Below are 16450 nucleotides of genomic sequence, written 5' to 3'. Positions count from 1 at the left end.
AAATTAAAATAAATCCCATAATTAGTCAGTAATTAAATAAATTACAAATAAATATTATCTACTTGGTTTAAAAGTTTAAATCAAGTTTTTGGAAGACAGTATCATATTACCAAGGTAAATATTCTGGAGTTCCTAAACTAGATGTATATAATATAAAAATGGCTTAGAATTCCCATCATTCCCTTTTCCTTCAGTTAGTTGCATGGACAAGTTTATCCTGATATTAAAATCAAATCATCTAAGTAGCATGATTGAGTTTCTGTTTTCACATCTTATTGATTGCAAAGTTATGATTATCTATCCCATGAAATTTAGTTATTAAGGATAACCGATACTTTCATTAAATTGTGCCTGTTGCAGTACTGGTCTTGCTGCTAGAAAATAGCATATTTGAGACTGCAGGTGATAACTGACTACATTTTCAAAGGGTTTTTCTTGGAAAAAAGTGTCATCTTAGGGCCACTGATTGCTTGGTATTTTTGCATATACTAAAGATGACCTTTAGCATCAGTGTTTCTTGAATAAAACTTTTAGCAAAGCCTTTAATTGGGGTATATAGACAAGCTTCCTGGAGTTTAGAGCAATTGGTACTACCCAAAGCCGTAGTGAACCCTCCATTCTACTGAGATGCCCCTGAACACAGAATTATTTTGAAGAGAAACCTAATAACCCGATACGTAGCTACAAAATTACCATGAAGGTTATGGCAGACTCATTAGCGTTAATCTACCTTCCAGAACAATTTATTTTCTTTTCAAAACATGGTATAATGAGACTTGGGTTTACATTTTTTCCCCCTCTTTTAAAATGGAGTGATGACATGGTGCTTCTCTGTTTCAAAACCTCTTATTTATTTTTTACTACTTCCTGCTATGTCGCATCACACTTTTATTTCTCTTTCATGGGGAGGGGAGAGCACTACGGGAAACAACAGGTGCCTTATTTCTCCCCTGTTTTCCATGGTTGCCTAATGAGATTTCTAATAATGAAATTCAGGGCAAAAGGTCTTACCAGGAAATTCAGAGAGTGTGAGTCCAGCTCATGTGAACTATTCTGACCTCCTACAAATCACACGTTGTAGGCCTTTAATCAATAATTCTCCTCTCAGTTCAGAAATCATGCCTCAGGCATACAGGAAAAAAAAAAAAGGCTATTAAAGAATTTAGATGATAGAATATTCCTCCTACCCTACATTAATTCTTCAAAACTGTAATGAATCAAATTTTTTTGAAGTACTTAATATTTTAAATTATCTACCTTCAACATTTGATCACTGGATTCTATGCTTTTATGTGGTAACTAGAAGATCCTCTACTATAAGCTGTTTTCCTTCTATATAGGTATTTATAACTATGACCGAGACAACCTGTCATCTTTGCTATGAAGCTAAATTCAGGGGACTCTGCATATCAAAAAGGTAGACTGTAAGGAATAAAATGTTCGTTCTTCTGTCCAAAATGAAAGAACCTACCTCACAAAATTGACAACACAGAGGAGGATCAGTCTGCAACCTTACACAGGGCTATAACCAAGTTAAAACCTTTAACAGCTCGAGCTTGGGCTTGTCACTGTGAGCTCAAACTGTCACCATATTCATTATGTTCCAACAGGGTTCAGCAGGCTCAGTGCAGAGGCAGAACAAGTTCACATTTATTCCTGCAGAATACCCTACATATGGTAAAGGTGGCTTTAGGACTTCTTTGAGATATAGATGCTTACATAAATTTTCACAATTTCATTTGAAAAATAAAGTCTTTTTTAGTTTTGTAAAGATTTGGAATGATACTGACCTTTGTAACAGGATAACAGGTCACTTTCTTTCCAGTAGTTCTCTGGGCCATTTCATTAACTCATATGGTGCAGTGCAGGACTGGGACAAAACTACCAGCAGCTGACAGCACTTCTTTGCCTCACTTCTTTTCTACAGTTGCAGCACAGGTCAGGGAGGTGACATTATGAAGATGAAAGACAATTCATCAGATTGATCAAAAAGACAAAACGGTGGATACTATTTCCACCCGACAGAAAAACCTGTACAATGAGGGTTTTTTAAAAGCAACCTACTGGACATGATTACAGTCAGCAGTATAACTAGGAGAGCTTTTCTGAAAGGAAAGGAAAAAGTGCCAATAAAAAGGAAACAGTGTATGGAGCTATATATATACACCACATCAGTGGAAACTAGCTAGAAACATAGTGCTTTCCTATCAAATAGGAAAAAAATGTCAAAAATCTTACATATATGTCCAAACTGGATTTCAAATAGAAAAACAGAAGTCTTGCCGACAGCTTCCCAGCTTTCCAGACTGCTGTTGCTTTATTAACTGAATCCTATTGAGCTATTTTTGCAAAACGACAAGCACGTTGCCCCTATACTTAATAACAAAATATAAATAAATATATACTGCAAGGATATTTTCAAGAATATCACTGCATGTGCTTTCATACTGTTTAAAAAATATCTGGAGGGTAAATATGATTTTATAACATATATAATGCCTTCTTGCACTATTACTGTCATCTGTATCAATCACCTATACAATTGGAAATTCAGAGATGTCAAATGATGCTACATCAATTAATTATGTAAATGTCACAGGTCATTGCACATCAGTTTTAGGGCACTCTGTTTTGCTTTGTATGACCAACATACCTTATCTCTGGCAAGAGACTTTGTTTTGACATAGTTTCATTTGACAACTCATCAAATGGCTCTTGATTGCTAGACTACCTCATTTTCCTCTTTCTCTGCCTGGCTGTAGCAGTGCCAGCAGGTCTAACTTTGTCCACTGCCAGGTTCAACTGAGGGACTGATTATTGCACTGATGGAACTGACTGTGCTTCTAAATGCAAGGCATTAATTAATTTCTGATGCTTTAGAAGTATAATAAAATCCAACTAATGCTTATTCAAAGATACATCTACACTGGAAAATCACTGCATAATGAAACATGCTAAAAGCCATATACCCAAGTGCTACTCCGCACAACTGCCCATCAAGTGTTTTTAGTGTATACTTAAGCATGGGTTAGCTTCTGCCAGTTTGAGAGGACTCGTATCCTATTTGTAGTAAAAGTAAAAAAAGCTAGCCAGAGCGTATAAAAATATGCCATGATTTAAGTGTTGCTTACCAATCATCAGTTGCCTAAGCAGTTGTCTAAGCTGTTGGGATCCAGTTTTGCTAGCTCTCTGGAGCTCTTCCCTTAAAACTACCTTGTTCCATGGCACTTCACAAAACCTGACAGTGCTTCAGTTACTGATACACTGAAACCGCTATTTATCATCCTAGCCAATATTGTCTTGATCTTTTTAATACTAAACTGTCTACCTCTGTCCAACCTATTTTATATTTTTTTTGTAGGACCCATCAGTGAAGAACCATCTTTTTCCTTTTTATTTGTACAGGCACTGTACAGCAAATTCCTTGTTCCTGACTGGGGCCCCTATTTATGTCAGTAATACAAACATACAACAGTAGATAAGGGCCAAAGTATTGATTGCAACTGAGTACTATGACTGAAGATCAGGACTGTATTTCTACAGTAAAAATGTCTGTATATCACCCCAAAGATGAAATTATGAATACATCTGCTTTGCCTAAAATAAACATACTTTCTGGATGAGATTTTTCATTAACACTCCACAAGTCAATGTTGTTTATGAGTGTTATCACACACATGCAGCCATTTGTTATAGAATAAACAAAATGAAAGATCTTTTATGCTTCTCTGGGTCAAAAAGCACTGGCAAAGATGTGCTGCAATTCATTACTATGTTACTGGAAATCTAGTTTTCAGAAACACGGACCCTCCTTTCCGGATATATTGTCAAATCACATGGAATTTTATGTCAGACAGCTTATCAAGTTAGTTTTCACTGACTTGAATATATGCTTACGTTTCTTTACAACAGTGTTTTTCATTAAAGGTTGGCAAAACTATTTAACCATATCTTAACTTCTGCACAGTTCTCACTGCTGGGATATTCTGCTAAAACATTTTGATTCTTCAGAACAGTTTTGTATATGATAAGCCCTAATCCACTATCTTTATGCAGCTGGACACAGGACTGAAAAAAAAAAAAGTTACAAAGCCTTGCAGAATTAACAGAATAGTCCTGCATTCATGTTTTCTATGGGTGCATTCACAAACGTTGCTGAAAATTGATTAAACTAACATATTCTACCTTACAGTAAGGATAAGATGAGCACATGGACAGAAGAACTTCCGTGACATCCTGCCTCTTGTTTCTGACTCTTAACTTCCTCTTTCATCATGGTAATGTAAGTGTCGGCAGGGTTATGTGGTGAACTGTATTGGAATACTGCTCCAGTTCTTCACACGATCACACAAACAACAAACCAAATTAAAAGAGGAACACGGGTGAGAATGGGTGTCCACAGTGAAACCTATATTAGCCAGGAGAGTCACTAAAAGAAATGTTTATGCAAACCATATCCTAAGTTAAAATTACGTATCTTAAAGTAAGCTCGGGGATTCTGTAAAAAGGATCTGTACTTGCTCAATTAAAATTGCATTACATTTTAATCAGAAGTTTATTTAGTTAAAAATACTTCTTAGTGCAAACAAGGCTTACAAATAAAAGATAAGGAAAGGATGACCTGGATAAAATCACACTTTTTACATTGGCAAAGTCAATCAGGGAACAGTGTTTAAGAGAGAACTGGCACACTGTTTCTAAAATAAATAAAAAAAAATTAAAAAAAGGTCTGTCACAGGTTTCCTGATCATATAAGAAGTAAAACACATGACAGCGAGCCTGCCACTTGAAAGTGTGGCAGAAATACAAATGACAAAGTTTAAAACAAATAGTAAAAGTGTAAAGCCTTTTGTAGTATTCATTTTAACAGATCACATTACCTCTCCAGTGCAGAGACAGAATCTCCTAACATGTTTCTTTTCCAAACAAAACAGCTATCCAAGTAAAAAGACAGTTGTACTGGTTGACCACAGTTTTCAAGGGGACTGTTGACTTGGCATGTGTCCATTTACATGTGTCTACTTTGAAATGCGTTAGGACTTTTTTTTAGAACTGTTGAACATCCATAATTGACTGTTGAGGTCATTATAGTTCTTGGTGTTCATTTTAGCTACAAAATTAGACCCCAAAGTAATACCCTTTGGTCACCAAAAATCATTGTCACTTTGAAAGAAATAATTTCATGATTTTATCCTCACTTACTTATCTCCTATCTCTTTGACAGCTGTTAAAATATATATGGTTTAAATTACTACACTCAACGCTTCAAGTAGAAAAGCTTTTTTGTGACAGGCATTATACATATGTTATTAACATCATCTCTGACTCACATCCAATCTGTTATTATCTTGTTCAGCAGTTCTTTCTATTTGCTATACCATATTAATAGAGGTATAAAAAAAAATCTTTTCTCTCTTCAACTCACTATCCATTGATAATTTCTTTGCTCTGGAGTGGTCTAGCGTGGTGTCCTGGAAGTTGTCAGAGCCATATGCAATACATGTAGGATGTTCCTGCATCAATATATTCTAGCACCGTAATTCTGGCAGGTCCTCCAATACAAAATCAGTTCTGATTTATGCCTAATACCTTTATACTGTAGCCTCAGAAATGTCTTCCTCCACACTTCCCCAGTTTCCTGACACCTAGTTTCACAGATCTGGTTGTCTTTCTGTTTTTTGCTTTGGACAGCCTCTTTCCACTTCAACCTAAATACAGAATAAAGTATATGTCCATAAATGCTTTTCTCTTTTCCTGTTATTACTGTTACTATTGCAAGCTTGCACATTCAGTAGCATTTTAGAACCTTCTATTCACCTTCCAAGCCATTTCAGCATGTCACAATATTTTTGTTCTTATTTTAATACATTTAGAAAATCAGAACTTCTTTCTTGCATTCAAATGCAAAGCAACAGCAAAGAGAACCTAGCTGTACTTTTAAAAACTCAGAACACCAAAGTCTGATTAGTATTCTGAAAGAAGTCTTTTAAAAAGGGAAATATGGGGAACGTGTACTTTTCTGCACTACAGTACAGTGCACAGGTCTTTGGTGTACTGATGACAGAATCTGCAGATTCCCTTTTAGCTCTCTAGGGAGCCCTACGAATTTCAGATGCAGTAGTCCATGGTTCAATTTCTTGCTGGAATGGATTCTTCACAAGTAGGGATAATCCCTCATTTGATGTTTACTCACTTGGATACATTTCTGTATTCCATAGTGGCCATATCAGGCTTTGCAATGTTTATTTATTCTTGCCAGAATGCACTCCTACATTAGCTGATTTTATTACACTTACATGGTTGAAATGGCACTTTTATTCTATGACCTTCTTTTCATTAGCTTAAAATAACTTTTCAAAACAATTACCTCCAGGCCAATACTTCCCATGTTTGTTCCCAGACTAACAGTCACATCTTTACCATTTTCAGTTTGAAGAGAATGCATTCAGTAGTGCATTCAGTAGCTTTTGAGGATCAGGCTTTCAAATACATATAGATACATTTGCTTTTAAAATATTTATCAATTACAATAGTTTCTTATTCCCATTCAAATTTTTTATTTTTTCCCCTCCTAATTATAAATAAGTAATATATAATAACTCCTCAAACATTGCTTTAAAAAATATTTTGTTTTGAATTTTCTCCTGAAGTTTGTTTCCTCTCTGGTTCTGTTAGAGTTATAAAGTAATTACAGAATCTTTTGACTTGACTCACTATCTGAATTTATTCAATAAAACTAATAATAAGCTCAATATTATATGAATTATGCATAAATTAATATAAATTCTGTATGCATGTATTGATACATTACCTACATTACATAATCATAATTTATATAATAATAAATATATGGTACTATAATATCTCAATTTAAATGTATCTTAATTACATAAAATAGATGTTAACATAATTTTAAATCTATAAAAGCTATATAACTAGCTAAGATTTCAAAAGAATATGCTGTTCTCTAGGTAAATACAGCACGTAGTATAATATATCACACAACATTATATGATTTCATGGTCAATATAACATTTACCAATAATGCAGTTTAAGGAAACAGATTATTGAGCCTGAAAGACAGCAGATGAAGATGGCAGAAGTAGAAAAATTAGCTTTATGCAGACCTTATGCTGTACCACCTTGCCAGCTTGTGTCATGTACTCTTCAGCTACCACTGAATCTCCTGTGAACAATGGAAGATTCAAAATAAATCCAGATCAGAATAAGCCACAGTTCTTACATTAAAAATTTCTTAGTATTCCCTAATGATTGTATTTTGGGTTATCCACTGTTACTGAACTGGCAAATTTAGTATCGGTTAAGAAAGTTGTAAAGCGTTTCCAACATTTTCTTAGCAGACACTGAATCATAGTTTTCAGTTGCTACAGTACCATACAAAAAGTCTATTTAAAATGTATTTCAGCCCAATGCCTGACATAGCAATTTCTCATCTCTCAGCTTCCTAGTAGCAGCGCTATTCTTCGCAGTGCAGAAACAATTCAAATACACAGAGTCACATCAGCATTCTGTTGAGTCCTACATGTTTCAGCAAATAAACCAAGGTGATCTGACATTCCCTGATATAGCTTAATCTTTTTGGATAAATAAAAAGCCAGTAAACTACAGCATTTGCCTTCATTTTACACAACATTGTGGAATTTATTTTAATAAAATGAACTCCAATATCTAATTGATTGGTTTCCAACAGTAATTTAGAGACAGATTTTCAAAGGCATGAAAGCCTATTAAGAACGCATCTAATTGATGTTCAGAAAGAGTTGAGGACTTGATCCTGCATTCACTGCAGTCAGCAGTGAAATTTCCATCGATTTAAATCAGAACAGGTTCATACCAGCAAAGACTAGCTGCTATTTATGCTTTTCACAATATCCCTTCCATAGCTAGAGATCTTGTCCCATTTTTTTTGCACAAATAATCTACACACTTGATGTGAACCGAAAATGCTAAGAGCATATATTCATGTAAAAACAAAAGAAGGAAAAAAATACTGATTTTGTACATACACTTGGTATAACTGACCTTATATTATAAAAAAATAAGTCACATTTGCAAAGAAAGGTAATGAAAGTTTCAGCACTGAAGATGAGTGAACACACTGCAAGTGCCACTCAGTTTTATGGTGCCTCTCTTCACTGAAGTTAATTGGATTATTTATGAGTAAAACAATCAAAATGTTGAATACATAGTCTAGTTTCTAGGTATTTAGAAGTAAATGAGTTTCCTATTGAGTAATTATATATAGAACCATTGCTTTACTTCTGCAAAAGTGAGGAAAATGTTATCAAATATTCAGTTCTATCAAATGATGAAATACATTACCAACAAATGAAACATTGTGATCTTATTCTGCTTTATTTAGTAAAGAATTGTACCTGAGTATTTAAAATGTATTACTGTCTAGGGAATAATTGGCTTTTAAGAGAACTGTCACCGATACACGCAAAGACCAAAAAGCAGCAGTAGTGTTAGCATTCCAAATTAATCTAGATGAAACAGTAAGATAATTAGGTGTAAAAATTCACAGTCTTATGTTCAACACAGTAAAGGATCAATTTCATCTAAAGGCAAGTGGAGTGTACACCGTATCATCTGATCCCAAGTAGTGACCTTCTTGATTCAAATGCAAAATGCCTATTCCTATTGCAGATGGAATTTACCAGGACAAAATGTTCAATAGAAAGCTTACATTTCCAGTGGGGCAGAAAGGTATTTGTCAGTGTCTCATTACAGCTTTGCTACAAACATCTTGGATTTCAATTAACTTTGAGACAGAACAGCAATAATCCGGCATTGACACCACAAACCATTCTGCTCCATTATATATGTGGATTTTTGTTTCATTTGCAATAAGCTATTGTAACATTTCCAAAAGAAAAGCAATAGAAAGAAATGAGATTCCAGTCATTTTAATGTCAGAGATATCACTTAGTGATGTCTGATAACTTTGCACCAGGAGGCGAGGGTGACATCATTTACATTTTTTCCAGCATAAATGAAAAGTGTTGAATCCCTTGAACCTTAAGTGTCCCATCAGTTCTTCTACCCTCACTGTCTCACCTCCTGTTATTAACATAGCATATCCGCTCTGACACTTTTGATCATTTTCTATGTAAAGTAATTCTCCTTCTCAATGGAAATTAATATGAAATTTGCTTTAGTACGTTTCAGGGGTTCAAACAATGGTCCATAGAAATCTATACCCTGTAGAGGTCATCTTTTAACTTTACAAATTTAGAATTTGCAGTCATTTAAAATATTTACTTTAAGTATTATTTGGTATTTAAGAAAACTAGTATGTTCTTCTGAGTTAAACATGGATCTAGGAGTTGGAAGGGCAATTTTTAACCATCCCTTGAATATCTGTGACTGTTTTTGAGTTAACTCCTGTAAAAATCTGGATAATATTTGTCACCCTTAATTTATACCTATGTCATGAGGGTAACTCTATCAGCTTGTGAAATATGGCAGGAGGAAAAGCTCAGAAATCATGCAGGTATGATTCATTGTTAATTTCTTTGTTAGTAAAGAAGTTAGATCTCTGCAATCTAGGCCATGCAGATCTGATTTTAATAACACTCAAAATTCTATCTGTTGTCTTCCATTCAAAAAGCTTCCTTTCAAATACCAATTCACATAGCTTTATCTGTAAGAAATATTGAAACAAATATGGTTAATTTGACACATTAAGAAACACAGACTAAGAGAAAATAAAGCTATGTCTGTAACCTAGGAACCACTGGTGGCAAAACACCACTTTTCCTCCTTCGATACCAAGGCGAAGGAGTCTTAAGAAGTGACTTAAGTCACTTGTCCCCACAATTCCAGAGCAAGGACAAGAGCTGGGAGAATGGTCCCTTCGAAGGGGAACTGTTCTACATACTAGACACAACCTGCTTTCTCTCAGAGAATGAAATTCTAAAATATGTTTGATTTATCAGTAAACATTAAAATGATAAATATAAAATTATTAAATCTAATGGGTCTGTATTTTTTACTTCATCTTGCTAATGGGTCTGTATTTTTTACTTCATCTTGAACTCCAAATAGCTGCTTTAAATATAACATTTGGTCAGTAACCGTCTGCAGACATACACAACAAATTAAGCAGGTATCTAGAATGAATTTTTTTCTCACTCCTGAACTACAGCCACCTTTAGGGTAATGAGTAGCAAGAAAAGATGTAATACTTTATAACTATAGTGAAATGAAAGATAATTTTCCTGATTAATGAGACTATTGCTTAAATAGCGCATACTTCCGCTGACTTTAAAAACACCTGTAAGTACATTTTGCTCCTACATACATATCTGTAAATACGTGTTGGAGCTTGCTAGCATTACTACTAGATGCAATACTAACAAAAATAATGTTGTTTAATTTTTGTCATATCGCTATAAAAAATTAGATTTAACAGGTTAGACCCCTGCTTTGTATATGTAATGCAGAACAAAACCTGCCAAATCAAACATGTAGATTTTTTCAAGAATATCTGAACATACTCTATTTCATGCAACATAAATGCAAGTCCACAGCTATAAACATATATTTAATATTTTATTATAATAAAATTAAAAACATTTAAAAAAATATTTTTCTGCAAGTATAATGTAGTTGAAGAACTGAATTTTTTCAAATTGTTTACTTTTTGCAAAGAAGCACAGTTTGGCTGTAAGCCACTAAAGCTGCAAAAGATTCCAGATTGCTGTTTCACAAGAAGGTGTTGCATGAGAAGAATTACATCAGTTTTTCTTTTTTCTTCCTGTACTCACAGCACCTTAGGGAACACAGACTTGGAAAGATATCCAGAGATCTAGTCCAACCTGCATTAGCAGAATCAGTGTACTTTAACATATAATAGCTGTCTAATCGCCTGTTAAAAATACCCAGATAGAAGAGATTCCAGTAGCAAATTTAACAAAACGAAAACACAAACTGTTTTTCTCTAGGATAAACAGGCTCATATCTTATAAAAGTTTTTCTAACAGAAATGAGAGATTTGACTCCATGGAAAACTGAACGCTGACAGACATCAAGACCTGTGATGACTATGCCTATGGTTAAAAGCATTTATTGGATAAAAATTTGCCAGCAGTAGAGTATCCACTTATACACATACATACCAGCAAAATATGTGGGTATTTCCTTATTTGCAGGAAACTGTATACTTCTCTCAGTCTTTAAAAAACTGAAAGCAGCAGCTATTTAAATTTATATTTAACATTATATAATGTGTGCATTTCATTGTCTTATGTTTTTCTTGAGTTTTAAAATCATGTGTCATGGGAAAGATATACACTTAATTAAATCTATACAAGCTCACACATATATGCTCCATTTACAAGCCTTACAGAAGGCCTTTTGCAATTTTTTCTTTTCCTGTCTTAATACAGATGCACTTACCATTAAAAACTAAATAATTACTTTTTTCGTAATTTTTTTTTAAACAAACTACTTGCACAGATAAGACTGTTTCACAAGAAAACACAACCCAAAACACTTGTCAAATAACAACAGGATATTAATGTGGTCAAATTTTTTTCAAGCCAGGTAGAAAGATCAAATTTATCCTGATTTTAAAAAAATCCAACAAACAGGTTAAGACAATATGATGTGTTAGTGTAGAAAACCAATCTATAAATAAAAGTCTGAATCAAATTCAAATATAGTTTAGCTGCAACAGTCTCCACTGACAGTCAGCCAGATTTTCAAAACAGGTTTTCTTACACAAAAACTTGCAAGATTCACAGGATGTCCCTTACAAGCATTCCAAATTACACAAGGCTTAAACACCACTGTTGGCACATTACTTCTGTGAACAACAAGGATGAAGTTCTATCATATTCTGGTAAATATTCAGCCATAGAAGGGCTACTTCCAGTATGGACCAAGTCTCTGTATTGGGTCATGGAACACATCCCTGTTACCTTGTCCCTTCTCACTGCAGTTGCTCTGCCACTTGTGACGTGCCAGCAGGTGCTTACTATAAACCAGATGGCTGCAGTAATTGTTACAGATTTACTATGCCATCCCCTTTGCGCTCAGGTGTTTTATAAAATACAGCCCAGGAGCTTGTGTTCTGCTAGTAACAAATGCATTGCTAACTATCTACTGCCTTGCAACTTGTGTTAGAAGTACAGATTTATTTAAGTTAAAAAGTAGGTGATATTATGAGAAATTTTTTATATTAAAAATTGCTGTTTATGTGTTTGCTCTATAGTTTAATGCCATGTAATTTTTCAGACCTCCCTCCAACACATTGGCAAGTTTCTTAGCAAAGAACAAGAAAAGGAACAAACTCTACCTTTATTTACTTTGCTATTAGCAGTAAAATGACTCCATGGCACCAGTCTTTATTGACTAGAACTGGCTGATGCTGTGAGTCAGTGACTCAACTAACTCTCAGTAGAATGTGAAAACATGAAAAGTTAACTTTACAGGAGAATAAATATTGCTTTATGTAAAGAAGAACAGAAGCTAGGAATCCTAAACTCTAATCTCTGTGGTCTTGTCACTTGAGTCTTTTTAATTCTCTTATTTGTAATTTTTTTGTAATTTGTAAATTAATATGAAGTACTTGATATGGGTAATTGTTCAACATTTCTAGAGTGAGATAATTTGATGTCACTGGATGGAAAGTGCATTCATTTTTAGCAGAAGTTAGTATTTTAGTGTGCCTTTGATCATATTAATTCTAGTCTAAAATATACTTTAAGATTATATGAGATACTCTTTCTGCTTACATACAGAAAAACAATTGAATTCCTAATGAAAAGTTAAAAAAAATCCCCTGAAAAAGTGAACACTTACTCTCTCCCTATTTATCCTATTAGCTTTTTGGCTAGTAACGCTAACATACTACACACAAAAGGAACTCTATCATCTTTATGCATAGCCAAATATATTCTCCCTTTGATGAATACACAAAACTTCCATGAAGCTAAATGGAAGATAGGTGCACAAACTGAGGGTAGAACATAGCCTGGCATACAACGTATCTGAAAACAGTTCTTTTCGCTGATCTCTTGACAGTTTTCATACTCTCTCTTAAAATCATTAGAACTAGTAAAGGTTTTGGTGCATTATAGGATCCCTTAAGAAGCTCTCATTGCCTCCTCTCTTAACCACATAATAGAAAAAAATGAGAATACCATTCACAGACCACACTGAGGAAGGAGAACTTGCACTGGAATTTTTCAGCTGGTAAACCTATTTTCTGTAATGCTTAGTAGTGAATCACTCTTAAGTGCTTGACCATTCACTAGTGTATGTGTTTTGTACCAAAGGTTACCAGATTGCAAAAGTGTTCTCATCTCGGAAAGGACCATCACCTTATTTTCACACAACAGAAAAAACGTATGTTCATCTAGCAGGAACAGGAAAAGGGGGGGGGGGGGGGGGGTGTGTGTGTGTGTCTAGAAACCTGTATTAGGATTGCAGCAAATTTTCTAAGGGAAAGGCACAGACTATTAAATGATACCAGAAAAGTTCTGCCTTTATATTCTGGGATGAGATCTTCCTGATGATTTCAGCTCCAGTAAGTCTGTAAGATGGACTTTTATTTTCCTGAAATATGAGAAGAAAAAGTAAATTACAATGGAGCCTTAATGGAGAAGGGTATGCTAGCTGCCTTTTCCCAGACTCTCGTACTGCTAGAGAAGACAGCACAGCAGTGGCAGTTACTTGAGGAGGGAACTGCCCTCTCCAGCATAGATCTTGGGCTCCTGCTACAGAACAAATCACTGTTCTCCAGCAGTACAATGAGATGACAAAGCAAGGTAAGGGCCCACTTGCCTTTGCTATCTACCCTTCTTCTGATTCAGGCAGTACGGAAGTCTAATGTTCTCCAAAAGATAGAAATAGAGGCTCTTCTGAATCAAATGATATCTTCTTGTGTTTAGCCTGGATTCTTGCCCATCTGCAGCAGAGACCTGGTGTATTTTTATCATTCCTTTACATGTCTCAAAATAACTTCTCAATAATACACTACTTCTGTTTACACAGGTACACAATCACTTAAATCTGGTGTTCATGTCTTAACCAAGCTGCGTTCATCCTAGACCCAATGCATAGGATGGGTGCATAAAATGCCCCACAACCTGTTTTCCGAGTCCTAGGTATGGAAAGAGCCCATGTCACAGTACGAGTTCTTCACACTCGCAGAAACCATACAAAATTGGGGTTCACTATACCAAAAGATACTGTCACCAGGAAGCTGAGGCTAGAAGGAAACATTCACTTGCAAACACCTACAAACAGTGTGCTTTCTCAAACCTGTCCTCCCACCATATACCTCATGAGCCTTTCAGCTGATGAAAAGTGTATCAGATTATTTAAACTGCTATTACTTGTGAGATCGATGACTGCTAAAAAATCACAAACGCATTTGTGTACAGCATTCTGTCACTGTTTGTGTACTGCTAAACTGATCCAGATAGAGCGATTTGAAAACTACAGCTAGCCTTTACAAAGAAAAAGGGGGAAGTCAGTGCTGCAAAAATTAGCTATTGTAGTTTCTGGGTTCTAAAATGAAGTGTTGAAGATCAATTTCAAAAATCAATTGGCTAAATTCATTACAAACATGAAATACATTCATAATTTTAAATTTAAACTTGAAAAATATTACTGGAAAGCTTCAGATAAAAAATTCATACTTTATGGCCAAACAAGAAGCATATGTAAAGTACAGAAATAAAACACACATTCCTGTTCTGAGGTGCACACATTCCTGCAAGTGTTGTTAGAAAACTCTGGCAAATAAATTCAAAGACAACAGCTGTTCGTGGAAGTTCATTACTATCATCTTCATATTTCCATCTCTGAAGAAAAATGCAACCTCTTCTCTTGCACATCATACAATTTTCTTTGACAGTTTCACTTAGAGTTTCTCTGAATGGTAACACCCATACTCTCGCAAAAGGCACGGGGGTTATTCAATGATCAGAAGCCATCTAGACAACAGACAGTTTTTCTAATTTTTCTTAAGGTGTAGTACGAATCCTGACTCACACAGAAGACTACAGAGGAGTGAATAATCAGTGCTGATTCCTGCAGCAACTGAAGTTCTCCTGGGAGCTACCTCAGCGAAATACCAAGCAACCTGTTCAGTTTATGGTACCTAACTGCATTGCAGCCTGAGAGATCTTGATTGCAAATGCAGTCTTTTTCCAGTGCTCATGAGTGGGATTTTAGACAGACATAAATGTTTGTAGATCCAGTGATTTTAAAGAAATTATTCCAATTTTTAATAGCAGAAATGTAACCCTCTCTGGAGCTGATAGCTACTGTTTCTAAAAACTAAAAATTTCATAGAGTGCTGTGAACATCTGCCTCACTTGAAGCTGTATGAGTTGTCCATATTAATTCCCCTTTGGTTAGCACAAGTTTTGGAAGATCAGCGGTCTGAGGAACCAAGCTCTCCACTGAGAGAGCAGTCAGCACCACCGGCTCAGCAGGTATGAAAAAAAGGGAGAAAAACCTGACGCGTGTTTCCACAGGATACAAGTGGCAATACACTTACTAACTTAGGAAACCGGGGAGCGGCCAAGTCACTACCCGTCGGTACACGTACCAAAACGAGCTGTGCGCCCGCAGTGGCGCCCGACGGGCAGCGCGGGGTGCGCTGGGCACGCCCCGCCCCGGCTCGCGCCCACCGTCAGGCCGCTCGCGCCCACCGTCACGCCCCGTCCCGCCGCCCGCCGAGCTCCCCCTGCCGGCACCCACGCCGAGCAGGGCTAGGGTGGGCAGCTTTGTCCCTAGCCCGACACTGACAGTAAATGAGGCTTTAACGCATTTTATCCTCAGGCCACTGAGGCGGTGATGGCCACCAGCCCGCCCAGCCTACGATCGGCAGTTCAGCCAGTGGGGCGCTGGGCCGCCGCGTGTCACCGCTGGGCCGCTGGCACGCCGGCGGCTGCCCGGCACGGAGCCTCGCTCCCCGGGAACCCACACCGAAGGAGAAAGCGAAGCCCCGCACCGGCGTCCCGCCCGGGCTTGCGCTGCCCGGCACCGCCCGCTCCCTCGGGCGCGGGGCGCAGCGAGGCCGCCCGGCCCCCGCCAGGCGACACCGCGAGACCCCGACACGGCCACTGCCCCCGCGCTGCCGCTCGCTCCCCCCAGACTACAGTTCCCATCATGCAACGCGGCCCGCCCCACACTCACGCGGCAGGGCGCTGGGGCCGGGGCCCTCCCAGCGGGGCGCGCTGCAGGTTGGGCGGCGCTGCTCTGCGCCGCGCGGCGGCGTCTGGGTGCCAGGCCTCTGGCGGCGCCCCGCTGCCGCGTCCCCCTTCGCCCGCGTCCCCCGCGCGAGTTCCTGTCAGATCGCTCTCCCTGACGGCGCGAACGAGCGGGGCGTTGGTGGCTGAGCGCTCCGCGTACTGTACGGGCCACTGTGTACTTCCGCGGTTCCTGTAAGTTCCTGCGCATCCCG

General features: G+C 37.2%; 1 protein-coding gene and 1 long non-coding RNA gene across 3 annotated transcripts in view; one reads left to right on the top strand and one right to left on the bottom strand.

Moving 5' to 3' along the window:
• Nucleotides 1-1791: 1791 nt before the first annotated feature.
• LOC130153695 (uncharacterized) lies at nucleotides 1792-16295 on the bottom strand. Of its 2 annotated transcripts, XR_008823486.1 has the most exons (6): nucleotides 16183-16295; nucleotides 13502-13587; nucleotides 7128-7186; nucleotides 5590-5708; nucleotides 4186-4334; nucleotides 1798-1921 (listed from the first exon to the last, which is right to left on the bottom strand). It is a non-coding gene; the product is annotated as an uncharacterized LOC130153695 (long non-coding RNA). The 2 variants fall into 2 exon arrangements; XR_008823487.1 differs by lacking the exon at nucleotides 4186-4334 and having other exon boundaries at nucleotides 1792-1921.
• The window catches only part of DYNC1I2 (dynein cytoplasmic 1 intermediate chain 2), a 30289-nt gene continuing 30109 nt past the window's right edge, over nucleotides 16271-16450 (top strand). Inside the window, exon 1 of the mRNA XM_056348901.1 lies at nucleotides 16271-16430. The gene's annotated coding sequence lies outside the window, so the exon portion shown is untranslated. The remainder of the gene's footprint in view (nucleotides 16431-16450) is intronic.

Source organism: Falco biarmicus, chromosome 8, assembly GCF_023638135.1.
Source record: "Falco biarmicus isolate bFalBia1 chromosome 8, bFalBia1.pri, whole genome shotgun sequence".
In the NCBI taxonomy this organism is placed as follows: Eukaryota; Metazoa; Chordata; class Aves; order Falconiformes; family Falconidae; genus Falco; species Falco biarmicus.
This window is presented reverse-complemented; position numbering and strand designations above follow the sequence as displayed.